This window comes from Porites lutea, chromosome 13, assembly GCF_958299795.1.
Source record: "Porites lutea chromosome 13, jaPorLute2.1, whole genome shotgun sequence".
Classification (NCBI taxonomy): domain Eukaryota; kingdom Metazoa; phylum Cnidaria; class Anthozoa; order Scleractinia; family Poritidae; genus Porites; species Porites lutea.
This window is the reverse complement of record NC_133213.1, coordinates 19,386,377-19,392,724: the sequence shown is the minus strand read 5'-3', so window position 1 is coordinate 19,392,724 and position 6,348 is coordinate 19,386,377. Positions and strand designations below refer to the sequence as shown.

General features: G+C 41.7%; 1 long non-coding RNA gene across 1 annotated transcript; it reads left to right on the top strand.

Annotated features, from left to right (window-relative positions):
* Nucleotides 1–3,347: 3,347 nt before the first annotated feature.
* LOC140922776 (uncharacterized) lies at nucleotides 3,348–4,513 on the top strand. The gene is made up of 2 exons (XR_012164107.1): nucleotides 3,348–4,113; nucleotides 4,146–4,513. It is a non-coding gene; the product is annotated as an uncharacterized lncRNA (long non-coding RNA).
* The last annotated feature ends 1,835 nt before the right edge of the window (nucleotides 4,514–6,348 follow it).

The following is a 6,348-nucleotide window of genomic DNA, read 5'->3' as shown; positions in this document are numbered from 1 at the left end:
TGTTCCAGGCGTTCAGATACTTTTCATCGCTTTCTTTACTTTGCACCGCTCTCCACTGTCTGAACGCTTATTAGAAAAGGCTACCACGCACCCGGCACGCACCCCGGGCCACGCACGTCTAGCTCGTCTGGTATTTTTTAAAGCAATTTGGAGTAAAACCATCCGATTTCGCCTCGACCTCTTGAGGTGTTGTAACATCAACATCTTACGAAAACTTGACAATGGCCACGAAAGCCACCACTTAACTTCTTGAAGCGAGCATGGTTTTAGAATTTCCCGCCAGTTCGATTTCATGACGTAGATAATACAGATAGCGGGAGTGTTGACAGATCAACTTGAGTTATTTGAGCTAGTGTAAACCTGGGACGAATGTACCAAGGTTATGTAACTTGACGTTAGTAAATTTTTACCTTGCTAAAAGCTCAAATGTAATTCAGATCCGGCTCGCAGGAAACTAAGCAAACAAACCCTAACAGTTATATTTACATGATTAAGGCACTTTTGAAAAAAAGGATCGAAAGGAAAAACTAACACCTTGTAGCCTGATGAAGCAAAGATAAGAAACCACAGGCAGCCACTGAACAGTAAAAGACCACATGACCTCCCAGTAAAAGAAAAGCGGCAAGAAAACATTTGCTCAATCCGCACTACGAATATTTACTCCTTAAAGGCAGGGTTCGAAATTAACTTTTTAATACGGGCGCCAACTGGCGATCAAATATAAATTTTTGGTCGCCAGAGGGCAAATTTAGCCTGAATTTCATCCGATTACTTCGAGTCTTTATTACTCCCTCAGTAACGTCTGAATCGACCGGCCGTTAATGCCGTCCAGTGACGTCACTTTCCTTGACCTTTCCTTTAATTCATGCAAAAAGTAAAACACGATTTTCAAGTGGCAAACCGAGAAATATCGTTTGGAAATGTCTCCATGATACAGAAGTGCTTTATTTTTTTCGATCGTAATTCATGTTTAACTTTCAAACTATCAACTGCATGCAGTACAACACTGAACCGGTTGAACTAAATTCTATAATCATGATCAAACTCGGTCGCAATCACGCAATGAAATAAACACACACACGGAACACTTAGTTCAAAAACACAATGATTTGCTTTAATTGAAAAGAAGCTATTTGGTCCTTAACGAAGAAAAAAAAACAAGGAGACAAGAAAGAAAAGCTGACAGAATCATTACACTTGACGGTAAAAATAGCAAGAAGGCCGAATTATAACATTGATCTCAGAAAACTTCGCGTAAACAAAACCACCGTCCGCCGAAACCACAAAGCGGCTCTAGATGAAAAACCTACCGACTCTCCGCAATGATCCTTCATTCGCAGTTCAATATCACGGCATTTCAGTTTCGAAGACAAGGACAATTTTGCTTTTTAAGATAAAGATTAAGCTTATCGAAATGTTTGAACTAAACGAAAGGATGCCAGGGATGTGATCCACTGAAAATCAAGCAACAATCCTGCTAAAATTTTTCATAATTATACATAATTAGGCGAATGTTTAGACAATCAACCAATCAAAATCACTACCCGGTTTTCGGGTAGTGAGTGACGTCACTGGACAGCATTAACGGCCGGTCGATTCAGACGTTGTTGAGAGGAGAAAACGACTCGAAGCAATCGGATGAATTTCAGGCTAAGGGCAAATTGTGCTCGCCAAAAATTCCGCCTCCCTTTTTTTCAAATAAAATTTTAAACACGAATAAAAAATGCATGGTGTGGACGTTTTTTTTATGCTAAAAAATTGCACTGCTTTCGCTCCCGATACCAGAAAGCAACCATACGTGTACGAGTGAATTCCTATTTTTCTACAAATTACTTTTTGGAGATATAAAGCTATCTGACCCAGAACATAGGAACAGAAAGCTGTCTGCCCATGACTGCACTGATCATATCAAAACTCTATTTTCTTCCGATAACTACCACGAAACACGAAACATAAACACGAGTCAGCCATGTCGCTCGTACCAGGCCACAACTGTGCCACGTTACTCGTACCAGTCCACAAAGTACATAACGTACGCTGAAAACAACATGGCGGCTTGGAAACGTTCAACTCGTATTGATCGTAGCTGTTGTGGTAGCCTGCGTGGCAGGCGTTCGAAAGGGAAGAGGAAGGGAATTAGGGCGCGAGACCACGCGCCCCTCGCGTTTCTCTAGCGCCTAAAACTCCCTTTTCCAAAACTCCCTTTCCCTTCCCTTTCAAACGCCTGCCACGCAGGCTACTGTTGTGGAGGTATCATTACAGGAAGATTCGTTTCACTTTTAATTAAAAAATATCAGCAGGACAAAAAGGAAGACACCTGTTGGCAAATAGCTTCGAGGTTTCAATTCTTAATCAGTTTCTCCGAACGTTAAAGTCCACAATAACAACCAGCTTTACAAGTCGCTAGCTGGCGACCAGCTATGAAATTCTGGTCGCCAGGACTAAATTTTTAGTCGCATTGGCGACCAGGAAGGCGCAATTTCGGACCCTGAAAGGACAAATTTTGTAGAAGTAAGCGACGTATTATTAATAAAGGGGTATGCCTACACACCCATACCAAATCCTAGCCTGCGTAGCAAGCGTTTCCTCGCGAGTTCGTCGAGAAAGTTGCGGGAACGAGAGCAAAAACAAAGGAATGACGGGGGAGGTGGAGCTTTTCTTTTTTTGCCCCCGCTCTAACTTTCGCGCCATAACTTAGCCTGCGTAGCAAGCGTTTCCAATCGAGTTATTGCGCGAAAGTTGGAGCGGAAGCAAAAAAAAAATTTGAAGGGGGAGGGGCAGGGGAGAAGAGGAAACGCTTGCCCGCAAACCCCACAATTCTGGAAAACGCCCCTTGATATTTCACGGTTCGGTTCATTTGTAAATTGACAGCTCGTCAAAATAGAAACATAACGAACTGATTACCCCTGGATTACCAGATTTGTAAAATTACTTTTTTCTCTAATAGAACACGTTGCAGGCGATTGCAAGAACTGTAATAAAAAAGATTTACGATAAAAGAAAGTTAAATCCATGAGCGATTGCTGCAGAATTTCTTGTTTTTTATTGTCTGGCTTTATCTCGTCTGAAACCTTGTCAACACGTCAAAAATGATTTGTCCGGAAGAATTCACTCCGCCGGGTATAAGTTTTGCAGAGCGGCTTCTCTTCAGCCTGTGTCGAAACGTTCTCTACAATAGATGCCGCTAAATTTCCAACAAACGAAAAGAATCTTTTCATTTCAAAAAGCTGACAAATCGCTTGTCCATGGCGGCTTCAGCTAGTGTCGAGTACCGACGTTCTGATTTATGTTGATGTTACCTCCAACAAACAGTCCATTTTTTCCAGTCAGATCCGCACGCCGTCATTACTGGGCTGCCTGTGCGGCCCAGTCATAAAATGGGCTTTCGGTCGTCTGCAGCGAAAAACGGCCTCCCGGGGGAGGGAAGACACGAGAGTCTGGTACCGAGAAACGATGTTCTCACAAATGGTTTCATATGATTTTCTCTTGCACGAACCCTTTCACGGATACTTTTTGTACCTCGTCTGCGCTCCCCCTGAAAAACCCACAAAGCGTTGCGAACCTGAAGAAGGCTATTTGCGTTGTTCGAAGCGATTCGATCATGGGAGTCACTCAATAATTTTTTTATTGTTCGAGTTTAAGTCAGTTAGGTGATGTTGGCGCTGGGAAACTCAGAGAAATGCTCGCGTTGCATTCAAACCGACACGTTGTTCGCGGTAGGTTCACACTAAAAGATGACTGTGAGCGTCAGGTTTGGAACGCCGTGGCCGCTTCGTGAACTCAAAGAGAGAATTATCGATCGATGTAGTACATGAACAATTAAGAAGCACAATTTATGAGCAAGGTATTTCACCACTTGACGACACTATGGCTGAAGACTTGATTGTAAGCCTTCGTAGTCAGTGAAGCGAACAACTCAGTTGCCGATGAATGGGACTACGCACGTCCATGAGCGAGGGACGTGACAACTTTGCCATGTTAGAAGACTGGCTTTTCCTTTAAATATTTCCTTCTATTTAATGCAACACACGCCACTTTGGAGGTCTAAATTTCGGATACTGAGGATAAAGAAGACACGGACAAAAATAGGGACTCTGAGAATTTCGCACACAAGTTTTAAGCTTCACCGGGACATCCCATCCGAGAGCTTCACAGAGAGCGACTTGAGGAAAATAGGAGCTATTACTGACAAGGTTTGGTGACTGAGTAGAGCATACAAGTGTAGCTCACGTCGAGGTTTCAGGGGGTTTGCTTTTGTTTGTATTTGTATCTTGCTAAGCTTTTATCATTAAATTTGTACATGATCTTGTGATCACAATTCTGCGTTTTCGCCCATTCAGCAAGCACGCTATATTGATGTCAGCATTAGCGAGTTTCAGAAACATGCCTTTGAAAGTTTTCAGCTCTCGTGATGTTTCTTGATATTTCTTTTACCATTTTATGGAGATGTAAACTGAAGTCACCGCAAAATGGAAACTTAAAAAAGCGTATAATCCATTTATCTCGAAACATAACACACATGACTTATACGACCTTTATTTTCGTAAAGGTGTTTTGAATACGAACGAACACAGTCAATGTGAGGGGCAAAAACAGCATTAATATAGATGAACCATAGGGCTTTAACTAATATAAGGGTCAATTATTGTGCATTGAGATGAATCGCTTCAAAAGAGAGACTTTGCTTGAAGATGTGATCAGAAGTAAACAAAGGCATAATAGTGCGTCACGTTCAGTCTTTTTAATATCCAAGGAGTCACTGTGGATAGTGTTTCCATATTGTTTAGCTGGCACAAAAACTTCGGACGAGTTATAAAGCGGCATAGTTATCTTCCATGAAGAAAAGTTCGTCTTGGGTGAGACAAACAGAACTGGAGGGAATTTTTAACTCGCATCGGCATCAGGTAAAAAATATGTTATCGATCGTTTCATCAATTTACATTGTTTGAAGTGCGTGCTGGTGAACGCAACATGCGAGCGAGAAATCTTTAAACTTTTTTAGGTCTCAAAATGCAAAGGATTTTATTCCTTTAAGTTAGAGAAAAATACCATGAGGAAAATCTTAAAACTGAATATTTTTCATCTTGTGGAAAAAATAGTGCGTTTTCTTGTAGACTGTGGACCGCAAATTAGGATCGCACTTTTCACAAACATGCGAATTCTGAAGTTCAGAAGCCAACCGACGATTGCGTTTTTCGCTGCTGTCAATCATCTTAACTGACCTCTTAGGAAACAAAACTTTACGTCACGGGTTCAAAAGGTCATGGTTTGTGATTTGTGGATTTCGATCCGTTTTGTGTGTTTCTCTGTTTCAAGGTTCGTTGCTTGTGATCGTAATTATGATTGACGGCAGCGATAAACACAATTGTGAAGCAAGGTGGCTTTTGAACTTTAGAGTTCGCTTTAGAGTTCGCATGTTTGTGAAAAGCGCAGTAAAGTCTCCGTGCAGTCAGTGAGGCCCCTGGATCAGGCGGGATCAATGGGCAGTTAACTGTCTGTTTTAGTATACTTCTGGTTTTCATACAATACAATATTTCTGTCTAGTGTAAATCAGCTCAGTCTGTCGCATTTTATGCCCGTAGAACGAAAACAATTTTTGGAATTTCCAGTTACGTCAAATTAGTCACGTTATACTGTCACGCTATATTTTGGGGCACAGAGGGATTGGGGGAGGGGTACGTGGAAATAATGCAAATTGTTTCCTGCTTAGAATTAATGGCTAACTTGTTTATTTTTATTCATAATGGTGGAATTTAAAAGTTATTATACAGCTCCCACTTAAAAATGGTACTCTTTTTTTTTGGTTACGAAAGTCTTTCAAAAGGGTACAATGTTCGGAATGAGTTAATTATGTTTCAGTCTCACATGAGGTTCCGTCGCATGCAATGGTTGCCGACAAGGTTTTATGGTAGCCTGAGTGTGTATAGCCGCCCCCTCCCTTCAGAAAAAATAGCCCCTTGGCAGCCCAGTTAAAAATCGCCTTTCGGCGATTCTTGTTCTCAATAAATTGACCTTCCCTAGTCTCCACTGCTCGATCTCCAATTATACTTTGAAGACTCTGATCTCATAAACCTTCGCGCAAACACGATTCCAATAAATGTCAGTCCAAAGCATTTGTAATCTGCGACCACAAATCAGATGAGACCAGATCTGTGACGCACGAAAACAAAGCATACCTGGCTTGATTGATGTTTCGAATGCTAAGTAATCAACACTACCCGCACAGTTCGTGGGCGAGCGCAGTTTTTCAAAATCTTGGGGTTTGCGGGCAAGCGGTTCCTTGTTTCCCCTCCCCTTCCCCCGTCATTAATTTTTTTTTTTGCTCTTGTCCAAACTTTCTAGACGAAC